General features: G+C 41.6%; 1 protein-coding gene across 1 annotated transcript in view; it reads left to right on the forward strand.

Annotated features, from left to right (window-relative positions):
- The window catches only part of LOC124294122, a 172,802-nt gene that overhangs the window by 57,432 nt on the left and 99,712 nt on the right, over positions 1-15,658 (forward strand). The window contains exon 2 of the mRNA XM_046738063.1: positions 3,186-3,330. The gene's annotated coding sequence lies outside the window, so the exon portion shown is untranslated. The remainder of the gene's footprint in view (positions 1-3,185; positions 3,331-15,658) is intronic.

The raw sequence follows: 15,658 nt of genomic DNA on the forward strand, positions 1-15,658 counted from the left end.
AGGAGTCAAAAGGAGTAGCGAGTTAACTTTTGCTTAACGGGCCGTACTTTGACAGAAGTAAATCAGCAGGTTGTCATAGTTGTTTTCAGCAACGCCACTGGCGTCAACGTCTCGGAGCATTGGCTTCTTGGTCCCCGTGCGCATAATCATCGTATTGGTAAATTGGATTTGTCAGATTACGTCTCGCGGTGTTAGCCAAGTGTCAATCACCGTTTCGGCTACCGGGGACTCCAGGTGTTTCGGTAATTGCACCTTGCTTACGCCTACCTGTCAATTAAACAGCGCCGATATCTAATTACTCCGAGTTACACTCGCGTCGAATAAGCCCAAGTTTTTTCCTCTCTCGGTTTTAACTCTGCGCATTTCTAACATGTCCGGGCAACCTTGTACGTTCACTTATTCGTTAAGCCGATGACGCCGCTCTGTAATGAATAATTGAAAGGTTTTTTTGTTTTTCTTGTCAAGTATAAGAAATCGACGAGTCTGTGTACGAAGCTGAAAAAAAAAAAAAAATTCAAGATTTGTTGAAAAATATTAGCTATTGAAAAATCAAACTTCGACCCAAGTTTAATACCGTTTTCTTCCTCTCACTAGGAGTTAGCTTCTATTGGAATCTAGTCGCTCAAGTCCGAAGTTATGATTGTACTTTTGGTTCCACAGCCGAAGTGACAAATCCAGTAAAATGCATGCAAGACAGGGTTTTCACCGTTGTGCAAATAATGTATTGCCTGCGGTATTATTACAGACGGGTATAAATCAAACGATTGACAAGTGTGGCTTGAACAGAAGTACATTAGTGGCGATAATCCCATCTCATTATCTCCGATCCGCCCATGTCTACCTTTCGGTATCCCATGAGTACAAACCTCGTGGCCTAAACGGAGGAATTTAGCAAAGAGAGAAGGGGTTGTACGAAAAATAATAAACGGGATTTCTTAAGCCAAACCATAAGTAGGATTCGGCTGGTCACGGTCTCGGATTAGCTGTCGCTAATTGTCACTAAGGAGTTTGATTTGCTTGCAGAAGTTGAAATCGGTGTCGAGCCACCGAGGATCTGAGGATTTGCAGACTTGCCTGTTTAAGCCACGAGTGAATATGTTTTTCGCAATTTAATAACATAGTACGCTTAACCCGAATTTAGGTACCAGCAGCGCTGGAATTTCAGTGTTGAAAATTTACCGCAACGTTATGAACTGCGGTTTTCACTTCGTCATGATAAACGGTTGATCCCTGTTTCAAGGCCCATTGTTTAGGTATGACCACCTTTTCTCCTCCTATCTTCCTCTCGGTATTTTCATCACACAAGTGGGTATGATTTGTGCAGATTGCGATTCGCAGAGACAATAATAATCCTTGGACTGCAGTATGTGTAGGAGTGATTCATGTGCGATCAACGATGGTACACTGTTAAAAATTTCTGTATGGAACTTCTTACACTGTATTAGAAGTTTTATCCGGATACGGAACAGTGAATTCACCATAAATTTACTGTGTATTCAATTTACGAACACTTTTTTGTGTTTTTCCTATAAAGTTTAGTAAAATAAAAAATTTTCATTGTAAATTTCAAACAAATGCATAGTAATTTACGTTGCTGCACTGAATTTGTAAATTTATACCTCTCTTGTGCAGTAAGCGTGTAGTAACTGCACAATCATTTTTAACAGTGTAATTTCGTCCGGACAACTTGTCCGATACTGTAGGTATATAATATTCACAAACGCGTAATTTCTACAAGTCAGAGAGATGTCTTTCTCCGACCTTCTCTGGATTCAATCACTCGACGGTTAATGGGTGTACAGGTAAGATCCGAAGTTTCCTGAAACAGCTTCGATCTTGGGAAAACTTCGAATCTGACTTCATCAGTCAACCATTGGTTCAATGTTAGAAAATGCTTCTCGACAAGGAAAAATTTTTCCGTGTTCCATGCTTTTCGGAATCTTCGACCCATTCTTCGATCTCGAAGCGTGAAGCGTCCCGCCTCCAAAGCCATTCAAGACCATTGCAAGGTGCAAACGAAAGAGCAGCGATAGAGTGTGCCGCAAGCGAATAAGTTTGAACCGAAGCACTTGTAGCACCAGATGACAGCCTGAATCAAGATTAGCCTTCAGAGTTTACTCGTACCGCGCACGTAGTGCCGATGAAGTACTCGACCCAAATTCGACCGGAGCTTATCGGTCGGCTCTTGCGTTTAGATCGCCGTTTCGAAGGTAGGATTGAAACGCCACGGCTGATCGTTTTCAACTGGCTAGATATGAAACACGGGAACTGCATTTGCATCTGGGGCTTTGAGTGCGACTCTCGACCCTCGATCGAAAAGCCACGCTGACTTCTTCTCGAACTTCGGGCTGCCGGAGGCTCTATAATCGTTCGTCCAGGCAGCGTTGCGTCGGGCACCCGGGCTCGCCAAGAGAGACATCCATCCCGGCCACGGGGGGTCGCCCCGGGTAATTGTCTGCCAGACACCGGGCCGGCGAGGCGCACACCTCGAGAAGAGGGGTCCATTTCTCCTCCTCCTCGGAAACAAAATTCAAGACCAGTGACGCTCATATTTTTCCGATCAATTCGTTGGTCCCCTATTCGAGTTGGTGGATGTCGAGAGGTGACCGGGATTGGCTTCTGTCACATCCTAGTGCTTCCCTGGCCCTGTCTTCCGGTGCGCGTCGTACGACCCATGGACCGATTAGGAGCCGGACGCTGGGATCGCATCCTCTGTTGAACGGAGTGAGCACCCTGGTTCAATCCCATATTCCAAGTGATTACTTACTCGATATAATACAGACAAATAATCGCTAAGGCGCTGCTAACACCATGGAATATTACCATAAAACATGCGTTCGGCTGCCTGCCTCCCCGTCCACGCACACCATCTTACTTATGGGGAGGTTATATTTACGCATTCATGTATTCACGTGGTTCCTATATACGCGCGAGGGGTCAGGGGCCCGGGCCCTTCGCTCCCTGCTCTCTCGCTTCCACCAACTCGCGTCACGCTGGTCCGATCTTTCTCTCGCTTTCCTCTCGCGATGGTATTTATGTATTTATGGTCTTTGCTCTGCCGTGCGAGAGAGGATACTGGTCCTCAATTAAGCTGCCATTATACGCTATAACCAATGGGTATAGAACGTATTATTCAAGATCTGTGAAATCCTGTGATATTAATGAGGATGATTTTTATGGTTTAGGGAACGGGGGCCCGCCGACCAAACGGCGTTCACCATTCACGTCAAACACTTCGCCTAACCTAGTGTCCACAAACCACCCCGGCAACCGTATCTTTCGACGCTTTCATCTCTGTACCAGGCGTTCAAATTACACGGGATGTCACAGGTTAGTATTTATGATAAACTTCACGCTATGATTCTGTATGAAAACATTTCTTATTTTATTTCGATAAAAGAAACCGTCACGGTTCATTGATCTAACGGTATGCCTATTTCGAGAAAACTACTTGTTACGCTTCACTGGGCTTCTCAGCTCAGTCTTGATGAATTACGATTCCCACTTTGATGATCCTTGAGAATCAAAATCAGCATAGTTTACGCAGAATGTTCAGGCAACAGCATCTAGACCGAAGTAGTATGTAGCAAATGTGGTTTCTACAATACAGTGTATCTCTCTATCAGGATCTCACTAGACGTTGGTTTGATTTCTACAGAAACAAATTCTGAGATTTAGATGATTGAGGCTAAGCATTCACACAGCCCGATCCCAGAAATGTTCCGATTACCTTTCGAGGACCTATAAGAGAAGCTCAATGATAGCGGATGGTTCGTATTCACTGGCGTACGTGAAATTTTCCTGAATTTCTCAACGGCGTAAGAAGTCGTAGCTTGGAAGTTGAGTGTCCGAGTTCAGGTATTCCAGAAGCGAGCCTGGCGAAAGCCAGTGAAGAAGAATCGGAAGGATCAATCAGTCATTGGTCAAGACAGGGCGGTGTGTGGGTATTGACGAAAAGTTATTGAATACCTGCAACGGCGGCATACCTGAGCCCCTGGGCTACCCGGGGTGGATCCTTCTCTCCCTCCTTCTCTCTCTCTCTCTCTCTCTCTCTCTCTATTAATATACCATCGGGCATATTTATATGTTAAGCAAAGGTGGGCAGGTCGCGCGTCGTTCGGCCGACTCGGTGCGAGGAGTATTTTAATGGTGTTATAATGTATGTAAGTTTTACCATCGCGCCAATCGGGCTCGTTTTAAATTCCCATATGCCCGCACGCAGGGCCTCGGGAGCGAGTCCCTTCGCCGTGTGCGTACCGGTATACGCATGCGTGCGTGTCGCACCCGTGTCTATAACCATCGGGAACCCCGATCCCTCCAGCCTTGGAACGAGTCGGACTCAGCGTGGTGCCTCCTCAATATATTCAATCATTAAATTATCACTTCTGTACTTTAAGGGTCTTGCACCATCCGGTTATTCCCTTCCCTCTTCTCGCCCTGCGGCGCCAAAACGGTCCCGAAACTCTGCGCGCGCAGCGCGGTCGCAGCGCCACCAAAACTAACCTAGTCGTGCTAGCTAACTGAATTCATTTCTCAATTCGCAGTCTTGAAGTTTGGTGCGGTCGAATACTTCGAGCATTAGAATATCCAAATCACCTTTTGCAGCTTTAATATTCAACGCTAATGTTCCCGATACGTCTGACGCTATTTTTCAAATCCATGTCTCTGATTGGCTGCTGCCGTTTGACGCCAGAGTAACAGCAGTGATGTCGTATACGAAGCTATGCATATCTCAAATATAATAAACTCAAACGGAACGAGGAAATGAACTTTTGACGGAGACTCAAAAATATCCAATCACATTTTCACTCATGAAAATAATTATTGTTTCTGACAAGTTTCTAGTGTATGCGTTAATGATGAATCTGCACGAGGATTATACTTGCGAGTAAAAAAAGCTTAACATGCGCAAGTTCTGAGCCTGACTCTGCGGTATAGTACACGGAGCAAATAATTTGCAATACATCATAAAAATATTAGGTAGGATGGATTCTGAGCTTCTCGCGTATCTTCCATTCCTTCTGTACATCCTTTCCGTCTTTGTTGCAAATGTGGCGTCGTCGCAGCTCGTATATTGCGCATACACGCGGTGCACAATATTTATTAATCTTATTTTTGCTTATGCAGATGGCTCGATTTTCTCTCTCTCTCTCTCTCTCTCTCTCTCTCTCTCTCTCTCTCTCTCTCTCTCTCTCTCTCTCTCTCTCTCTCTCTTTATCCTTATCTTTATATCTTTCATGTATATATTATTTATGCAACATGGGTTTCTTTTACCAGCACCTCAACGGTCAGCTTGCATGATGTTTTTCTTCCTCATCTGTTTAGCAAAATACTTCTAGTTCGATAACATATCGTTTTAATTGTTATTAGTGACCGAAAAACTTCACTGTGTTTCATTTCAAATTCACTTGTTTGTGGCCTACTTGATCCGATTAGAATTAGTATCTCAACCCTCTGGATATTTTTTTTCGCTCTAGTTTCATTCTCATATCCGTTCTCCGTCCATGAAGTCAACGGAATCTCATCTTTCACCTCAATAGTTAGTGACTAGTGTAACTCATTTGTCGTGACGTCACGGCATGCGACCAGTAGTAAAAATTTACTTTCTCTTTGAGCTGTGTAATTGACTCTCGCGCAGTTCCACTGTGTAGTCTCAAAAGACGAAATGGTCAATCCGCGCCCTATTGATAATGAAACGTGAATAAATCAAGTGCGAAAAAAGCGTGTCTGTAACATAGAAGCGGTGAATTTGACACGCCGCGTATTATGAGAATGAAGAATGAAGTGAGTGGAGAATGGGGAATGGGGAATGGAGAATGGGCACACAGCGAGTCGTCTTTCGGGATGTGGGCTCGTCCCTCGTGGAACACGCGGCTGCCGCTGCAGGTCGCGTTGCAAGCTCAACGGAATGCTACATTGTAACTTTGCCATGAAAACGGTGTAAATTTTGCCTCGTAAAGACGCTGTTTTAGTGGCAACAAATTTGGCTTGAATTTTGCACGGTTAACAACGGTGCGTACGTGTAAGGTACTCTGCACATGCTCACCACCGCCATTTGAGTGGTATGCGTCAATGGTTGCAGTCAGGGAGCTTGAAATTTGCTCGCTAATTTAATGAGCCTCCAAATTAGTTAGCCTCTTCATTTTATGTTTTCACCCATCGCGCAGCTGATTTTTTGGTCCAACCGTCGTCATTTCGTTTCTTTCTCGCGATACTTCCAAACCATTCAAACGGTCATTTGGAGATCAAAGCTGACGTCGAAGTTCTCGGTGTCTTCGGTCCGTTGTGTTCACGGTATTCAACTGTCTTAGATGAATTGATTCGTAAGAAAACAAATCGATAGTAAACAGAAACGTATTTACGAAGTCGAAAAGAATCATCGTTCGTACGAGAAAAGTAGGTATCAAGTTGATTTCTGGAAGTCAGATTAAGTCGAAAAGAAGAAGACCTTGGCTCGGCGATGCCTATCTGTTTGGTAATCCCCTGCAATATCGCACCATGCAGTCTAACAAGACGAAGGTGTTCCTTGTCCCTCGAGGGCCTGCAACTGCGATCCGTGCATCTTGTAAATACGCCTTTTGTGTTTACGAAAGAATGCGTTCGACGATATTTACAACGAAGGGAAGGATTTCTTTTCTCTATTTTCTCCCCTGACGATACCTGACGCTCTTTGGTCAGTCGGCGGGGGCAGTCCGTAGGATTAACAAGGTAACCCAGCTGAGGCCTCAGCGGTGATCTCAGCGGTGAGCCGAGCGATTGGTGCATAACTGGCACCCATTTCAATATCATTAGATACCCGGTCCAGCCAGATCCAGAGGGTCCAGCCTCTCTCGCGTAAATAATAAAGCTCGAGTTGTTTCAACGCGGGGTGAAATTCTTCTTTACGAGGTAAAAATTGCGAGGAATATCGTAGAACGGTTAAATAACCCGGGTTTCATGGTTTCGGTTGACGAAAAAAGAGAATCACTTTGACAAGCAAAAAAACATACCTATACTCACAAATTATACTCACGGACTGATTTATGTCAGGGATTATTCCCCAGACCGTAACCCCATTAATAGCGTTTTAGTTAGTCGTCGCTTGGCCCGGCTTCGTTTTCGTTGTGGTTAAACATCGTCAGGGTGGATATATATAACTGCCTGCCTACCTTCTCGCCGACCGTCGTATCGTGTTGGCAGACCGGTTGGCTAATGTGTTGAGGAAAATATTTACGATGATTGTTTATGGACCCGAGGTGGGCATATTAGTGGATCCATTCCACGGCTGGCTCGGGTTCTGCGGGTTAAACAACCGCGGTTTACCCGCAGGTCCACACCCTCTCACTCCTCGTCATATTCTTCCCCCTCTCTGTTGAATGTTTATTTAATTTTGCTTTCGTTTTCCACCTGAACTTGTTACCGAATCTCCACGCCTTGGCTCCCGAATCCATCGATATATAGTCCGAACCCCAACGCGTTCCGATTATGAGTATGAGGGAGATTTAGAGGGGATCGCTTCTACTATTTTGTCTACGGTTTGACTATTTCTGAATAAAAATTTTCGTTATCGGTAAACGAGTCGCTTCGATGGCGAAAAAATTTGAAATTTATTGATGTAAGGCTGACAGTGAGAACACGTTGAGAAACCAAAAAATGAAATTGAATAAAAATGTAATCTAACAATTCATACTATCGCTACGATTCTTTTATTTTGGTCATTTACTCACCTTCTTTTATCGTTGAAAATGAATATCTGCGCACGATTTGCCATTCAAGAATAATCTAAAATTGTGAAAAGTTCACGTCTCATGTTTCAGAAGTATGCACCATAAAAAACGAAGTGATAACTAAAAAATGCTTACTCGGGATCAGTGAATTTTAATTTGTACATTTCATTGTCTATAAATTTAAAATGATTTTTGTGTAATGAAAAGTTGATTCGAAAATCGCATCAACTCCTCTAATTTCTATCCCTAAATTTGTAGTGCACCAAGAAAATCAATCCCTTCCCTCGTGACGCTTCATTTTTCTAGTCACGAAATCGAAATATTTCAAACATAAAGTGTAAAACATGAGCGTTTGAGTTTTGAATTCAGCAAGACAAAAACGAAAAAAGCATGCTCATTTTGCAGTCGGAGGTTACAACCGAATAATCGACCCTCCTCCAGGGGTGGAAAAGGGGGAATCTTGGGCCTCGCGGTGTCCGACGAGTGTCACAGTTCACACCTCGAAGTCCCAGAGGACGAGGCTGCGAGGTAGGGACGGAGGAAGATCCGAGGCTCGGAGGCGAGGCTGAAGCATCGCTTCCCGCTGGGACGGGGACTAAGACGTTGGGGATAGACAGGGTATGACCGAAAACGACCCCCTGAGTAGCAAAATACCCGCGGAGGCATTGTTCCCGCGTTTAACCGGCACTAACTCACGATCAGATGATACTCATGCGTGCGGCGGAGAGCGAGAGAGAGAGAGAGAGAGAGAGTGGGGGGGGGGGGGGATTGGCATCTATTAACATGTACCCCGGGGTAAACCGACCCCCGTTCCTGGAAACGAGATGAATGATGGCTGAATTAGTCGATATTTTTCTGTGCCTCTTGTAATAAACCGACTGGGTAATATGCACCGAACGATTTGTAATAACGAGAGCAACGTGTGGCCGGATATTTGGTACGGTTGTGGTTTACATCGGTCTCTCAATTTGTGTACATAATGGGGCTTATTGAAGGGAAACGGTGAAACTTGACAGGCTGAATAACCGACTGTATCGCACATGCGCAAAATGATTGAACTGTATTCGTCGGCGGAGTGGTCAGTTGGGAATATTTTCGTCTGCAAGTCAGGGGGGCCAACTTATGCTTGTAACGGGGAATGAGATATCAAACTATGACGTAGCGAGTGGCGAATTGAAATTATGTTGTTGTGATTAGTGGTAGCAGTGGTAGCAGCACCTGTCGTTATTCGGTACGTTTGTCGAGCCTTGCTGAATCGCTACATATGTTACTTGAAATCTGATTTATTCTGGAAAAATTCGAATTACCTGCATAACCTGAGTAAGCCGAGTTTGACAGCTGAAGCTTGGGGTGGTCAGACTGCATCAAAAGACGATAAAACTCGCGCATGCGCAGTCGGACGCTAAATCTACTAAGTTTCAACATTTTCTCTCGGTTCCAGAAATTCATTGGCTGGGTATCAAATTCAACCTGCTTTTCATAGGGGATTCCAGTGGTTTTTGATTTTAGAGATTTGCAAAATTATCCGGAAACCCGCGTTAATCGGTGATCTTTTGTCGGTTAGGTTACGTCGTTCTCAAGTTGAACGCTCGGAAATTATTCAATCGTATAATTTTACGTGGTCTTATTCTCCTGAACGATCAAATCGCTTGAAGTATTTGAAAGTAGTAAAGTTTATTAACGTGCTTGCGTAAAAATCCTAAATATTGTTTGGAAAATTGCAGAGAATGTGGAATTCAACGGTACAATACCTTGTTATAACCTCAAAACGAGTAAGAATCAGTTGCGAGTATATTCATAACGTATTCGTTAAATTTCTAAACCTTTCTTGGTGATTATCGAATCACAATTACGTTAGTTTAACTTGGGAAAGAAAAAGGAGTGTGAAATACGATTTGCGGGTTTAAATTTTAACGATTGCTTGTAAGATTTCGTCGCAGGCATCGAGATCCGCCGAGTGGCGTGTTCAACGTACAACCAGAAATAAGAAACAGCAAAAAACGACAGAGCAAAGGAGAAGCAACAAAACGCATTTGAAAGGATAAATGGCCGTTTGTTCGGATTGAATTTAGTGTGAAATTTGTACGATATAATATAAATGGAAACACAATCGTTTGTCACGTCGACGCATAACACTGCACACGTGTATACCGTACTATATAAAACGTCCCCGCTACAATACCTTACAAAATTCATACACGACCATAGAGGCATTTTAACGCGTGAACAGATCAGCGGAACCACTCCATGCCAGTATACAGAGTCGTACTTTATTAGGCAGAAAATCTCGAACAAACTGAAAAAGTGCACCCTGCTGCCCTCCCCTGTGTTTTTCCGTTTCAGCTTTGCTAGAACTCTGAACGCAAGCTCATGATGCATATAATGTACGACGAAGCGCATAGACAAGCTGTCGGCGATAAAGACGTGAAAGATTTATGAACTTATTCCTTGCAGTAGAAGAAGAAGAAGGGAAAAAAAGGAGGAGATTCGCACCTTGATGTACAACTGCACACAAGCAAATGAATTGCTCGAAAACGGTTTTCCGTACAGTGGATGTATACATATACATATATATATATATATATATATATAGTTCTATTCATTTTTCGATGAAGACGCATAGATATCGTCTGCAGAGTCGCGTGGCCATTATTCACACGCACACTGTACATAATACAAAATTTGTTTTTCACTGAGTGAACAAACGTTCTGCCTTTTCTCCTGTATAATAGAACCGCTGGCAGTTTTCTCGGCGAGGCGTTTCAATGCCGGAGATTTTCCAAATGAGCTGCGGTCAAGAAGAAATTTTTGACGTCTTCGTTCGATGACCATTTCTCGAAAATTAGATATCGCGAATATATCTGTCCCGTCCTGTCGATTTTTCCGCACCACATTGTGCCTCGGCTATAGAAAATTTGTTTGCATTCAAACACGGGACGACTGCCCTTTTTTTTTACTACAAAAAGTCCGGCCAACAACCTTCGTAAAATTTTTCTCCACGAGGCTCCGAGGTTAAGTTCATTTCTCGCTGACGCCCGTATTATGTTCGACGGCTGAGGGGAGAGGGAAAAATGGCGAGGGCTGTTTTCTGCTCCGCCCTTAACAACCGATCTCTTACACTCTGTGACTGATCCCTCGTGTAGATTTCACTCCCATTGTTGACTCTAAAGACCTTTTTAGTTCTCTAAAGGACTCCCTTTCCTCCCCTCCTGATCCTTTTAAAAGCTGCACCCTACATCCTTTCATCATTCTCGAGTGGCTAGTTTATTGTCCGAGTCAATCTTCCTCTCGTTAACTTCTTATTTTCACACTTATGTATTCGCCGAATCTATTGATATTTTGCGCGGCTCGCTTGCACAGTCGAATGCGTTTCATACAGCTTAACTCTCCACCTTTTCAAAATATTCTTATTCCCTTGCTATTTTATTCTTCGTTTTGAATAGTAGGTATTATAGGCATTCATATAATGTTAATCGCAATTCCTTAATACGTAAATAATTTTTTCTAAAATACTTATTCTGTGTTATTGATGATGATGAATGGTATCGAACACTTGTTTTAAAAGTTATTCTTCCGTTTTCAAAGTTCTAGTTACAAAACCTTTTTTCGTACTGTTAAAATTATGGCTTCTGTCATATGAAATTACTTAATTTAATTATTATCTCATCGTAAGAATGTAGTTTAATTATTGTATACATTATCTCTGGTGCAAAGAACATTGCTACCGATTTTTGAAACGGGCTTTGTCTTCCATCCAAATTTGACTCATTGTCAAAACGGTTCTCGGATATGAAGAAATAGTAATACTTTTTTATTTTTAACACGTTCCGAAGATTTTTCACCCTATTTACGTATTATGATTATTAGTTCTCATTCATTTTACGTGTACACGTATCTATACGGTATTTTACCGTATAAACTCCAACAGTTTTGATCTGTGCAAACAAAACGGTCGATAATCGACGAGTGGCATTCTTAGAAAATAATCCATAGCTAGAAAGATTGTCCAACATGTTTTACACTACCAACAAATTGCTCGTATTTCCTGCCTTGTCCAGGCAATTGTTTAACCTGATCGGCATGTTTTATAACGAAGCGTACAGCAATTTTATTTGTTGTTGCGCAGTTAGTTACCCTGCGCGTCGTTTTGACAGGGTAAAAGCAACATTTATATACACGTATGTATGTGGATATGAATATATATGTATGTATGTTGGTATAACAAGCCACACGAAAGATGGAGTTATTACCTTGGAGAGACTTTTAGAGCCCTCAGACACGCCTTTCCAATGTTACCTGTTATTAGTCACGTGGTCATGGCGTCGACTCAAATAAGAAGTTGAAACTGCGCGGGATGCGGTTTGAAAAAGCCATTCCTCTTCATCGTTGTAAAGCCCAACGCTCGGTTTGCTTCAGGGCTTTTTCGATGAAATCAACGAACCAAGTCTCACCTCAAAATTGATACCTTTTTTTTTCTTCACCATAAGCGCAGAGTTTGCGGATCTTCGGTACTCTCGTTGCAAGAACCCGCGAATGCGGGTAATGTCTTTTCTTCGCTCCACGAACTCGGATCAGCGATGAGAAATTGTTTTCTCGGGTTGCAAATTGAGGGAGGTTGGTAAAAAAAACGCAATGATCACTCGCCATTCAGGACGAATCCGTGTCGAAGGATGCGTGTGGATTTAATGTACGCACGAGCGAACTCCAGGCACCTATATCGGTCGGCGAAATATATGCAGCTCGGTCAATTACAGAGGTTATTTATTTTCGAACGATGCTGAGAACGTCAGCGTCGCAATAAATAACCGTAATGGCACACGCCATTACGGTCGATACCTACGGGTGATATTTTCTCACTCACGATCAGCGATCATTTTCAGTCGATGTTCAACGCCCACGAAACTCGGGCTGCACTGTACTTCTCTCATTATGCGTCATCCGTCAAATTTGCAAACACAAAATTCGCGCACAATACGCTGCTCGGCGGCTCAGCTTCGGTCTTTCATTGTCAGCTATTGTAATTCGAGGCTATCTGATTACAGAGAGAAATTTATACTCATCGATACAGTCCCGAAGTCTTTCAATATTCTCAATTTTTACAATAATTGACTGTAAAATACGGTTCAGTGTAAAAAATGAAAATTAGTTTCGTAACTCTAATCAGAAAATCTAGTAGGTACGTAATTTTTTTTTTTTTTTTTTCATCAATTATAGTTACTCGTACAATATTTTCTTTCAATTATTGCGATAATTTTGAGTATGATGGAACAATAAATTGATATTAAGTTATGACGTTGAGAAATCGAAAAAATATTGATATAAATGAGAAATTTTGCGTTTAATTTAGTTATGAAAATTTCTTACTAGCTATATAGAAAATAAAATTGTTCTCAGTGTGTTGTTGGATTCACGCTTTTGTCTAAATTTTACCTCATAAAAAATTTTCTCGTTCGTTCCTGTTGCAGTCAAAATTAATTAGCAACCAAATATGCTGCAGCTACGGGTCGGTTAGCGATCGTTTTATAGTGCAGGCGGAATATTAAATTGTTATCGAACCGCGTAATTTGTTATCGTCGTTAAACATCAGATTAAAATCTCGTACAGTTTTATAAAACTTGACGGCTAGCTAATTTTAATGCGAGCGACGGCTCCGAGTCTTTCAATCATCCAGGTAAACCTGTTCACTAAAAATTGTCGAATTTATCGAATTAATAAATTCAATCCTCCAAGTCTCCGGCCGATACGCGGCTGCACGCGCGCAGGTGTTTTTTATCTCTTCGTAAAGTATACATAATAAGCACTTTTATGCTCTTTTGGTCAATAAAATGTTGATCATTATTATCACGGACGCGGAATTTTAATTACGTCTTCATCGATTATATCGAATCAAAAAAATTTTGGCCGCGGTAAGAAACGTTGCTCAATTTGCTCTGGGGAATTAAAAAAAAAAAGAAAAAAAAAAAATAGGATTGCAATAAAATTTGAACGAATGAATAAATATTTTTTCCACGAATCTGTTCCTGTAGTGAAAAAATTCTATTTCAAACCGCTCCGGGGGCGTAATTTTATAATTGGAGCAAGACAAATGTTTATAAGACCGTATCGATTATCGAACAAGAAAGTCAACTTCAATAAAATATTGGTAATGATGTATTGAATTTTTATTTTATTTTTATTTATTTTTTTTTTTTGCCTACAGCCGATTAGCGTAATCTGTAATAAATTTTGCATTGGAATTGAGGATAATTTATAATAATCTAGACAGGTGATAAAATACATAAATTTAAACATCTCAAACGAGGAACCGTAAGTTGTATGTATGTTCGTATAATAATCACGTTGAAACTAGCTACGGTAAGTTTTCAGCCACGTTACTCATCCTCGTTAATTCAATTTTATTATCTGCCTGAACGTGTTGCTCTCACCTGCTACCTCTCGACGTTTTTTTCCACTATTTTATACACACGTGCACCTTTACGCGACAAATCTTGAAACGAATCGTCATGACCCTTGGATTATCGTAGAAACTGGGTAAAATTCGTCTGGCTAATATATTGCAAATGACGCGCGAAGGTTTTGGAAAATTTGAAATTTTTCTCAATCCATCCGCGTTTTTCTTACCAGAGTATATAATATTCTGATTTACTACCGGAGTGTAGACTTAATTAAATAACCTTTCGGACATCTAATTATCATAACCCGACCCAACTCACGAGAGAGGATCGTCACTCGAATATAGTTGAGCGTGAAAACTGTCTGGTAATAATCTTTATGGCCGTGTTCGACTATAATTTCATTCCCGAGCTGTGAATGGCCCTTTTTTAAAGCAATAAACGTTCACTATTTTCTCGCAATAAAATTATAACCTCATGTATATATGTATGCATGTACGTATAACCGATCGGCCCACGGTTCCTTGTATTATTATAACCATTGCAGCCTTGCGGTATAATTTCTTAACACCGAACTCAGACTGCAGGATCGCATCGCGTCCTGTTTTCGAACGGAATCGTTCGATCTTTCATCTCGCATAAATATCGCGATATATTATACCTCACAATGCCGGCATGTCCGAAATTTTTTTTCTGTTTTACAGGAGCTCTGAAGTCGTCGATAAAAAATAGACGAATCGAGTTTTTTGTCGCGCATGAAAATCAAAGATGAAAATATTCATCTGCGAGTCGATATTGAAATTGAATTAGAAACAAAAGTAAGTAAATGTAGTATGAAATTATTAATGGGAAAAAAATTTGATCGACACAACGAAGATAAAAATATTTTCAATGGTACGAAAACTTAATTAACCATTCGAACTTGCGAGTATTGGTTACAAATATTGATTGGTATTTATGTATTCGAGGGACGAATATTTATTGTAACATCGACGTTTATATTGATGAAAATAACTTGTCCTGAAAATGTGTATCCAAACCTGAACTAATTATTCGACATTAAATTAAAATCGGTCGAGGGAGCGATTCTTTAGCTCCCGAAGCTGCGTTCATGGAAGGTTGGAGGATTTCGACCTGTTAAGAGATGGTAATAGGCTAACACAAGCCTATTAGCCGTATTATTAAATTTCTCGGTTGTAGGCAGGATTGCACCGCGGGTCTCGGAAGGTTTTGCGTTTAGGCAGCCATTAGCCAGAGATTTACGTGATGTCGTAACTCATCTCCCTCATTCGTTTCTCTCTTTCTCTCGCGCCGTTGATTCCTCTCTCTTTCCTCCCCAATCGTTTCGCCTTCTCCCCCTCACTCTTCCTACCTCAATATTGTTATTCCCCGTTTTCCTTAGCACAAAAAATAAAAGTGCTCACAAAATTATAATGGATAGAAATAAATTATTGTAAGAATTGTGGGGGCTGAAGAAACAGACAACTGTTAGGAAAATCTAAAAAGAGTGGAAAATTGAACACAAATCAAAGCCTAGTTTTTTTTTTTTCTTTTTTTACT

This window comes from Neodiprion lecontei, chromosome 4 (assembly GCF_021901455.1).
Source record: "Neodiprion lecontei isolate iyNeoLeco1 chromosome 4, iyNeoLeco1.1, whole genome shotgun sequence".
In the NCBI taxonomy this organism is placed as follows: domain Eukaryota; kingdom Metazoa; phylum Arthropoda; class Insecta; order Hymenoptera; family Diprionidae; genus Neodiprion; species Neodiprion lecontei.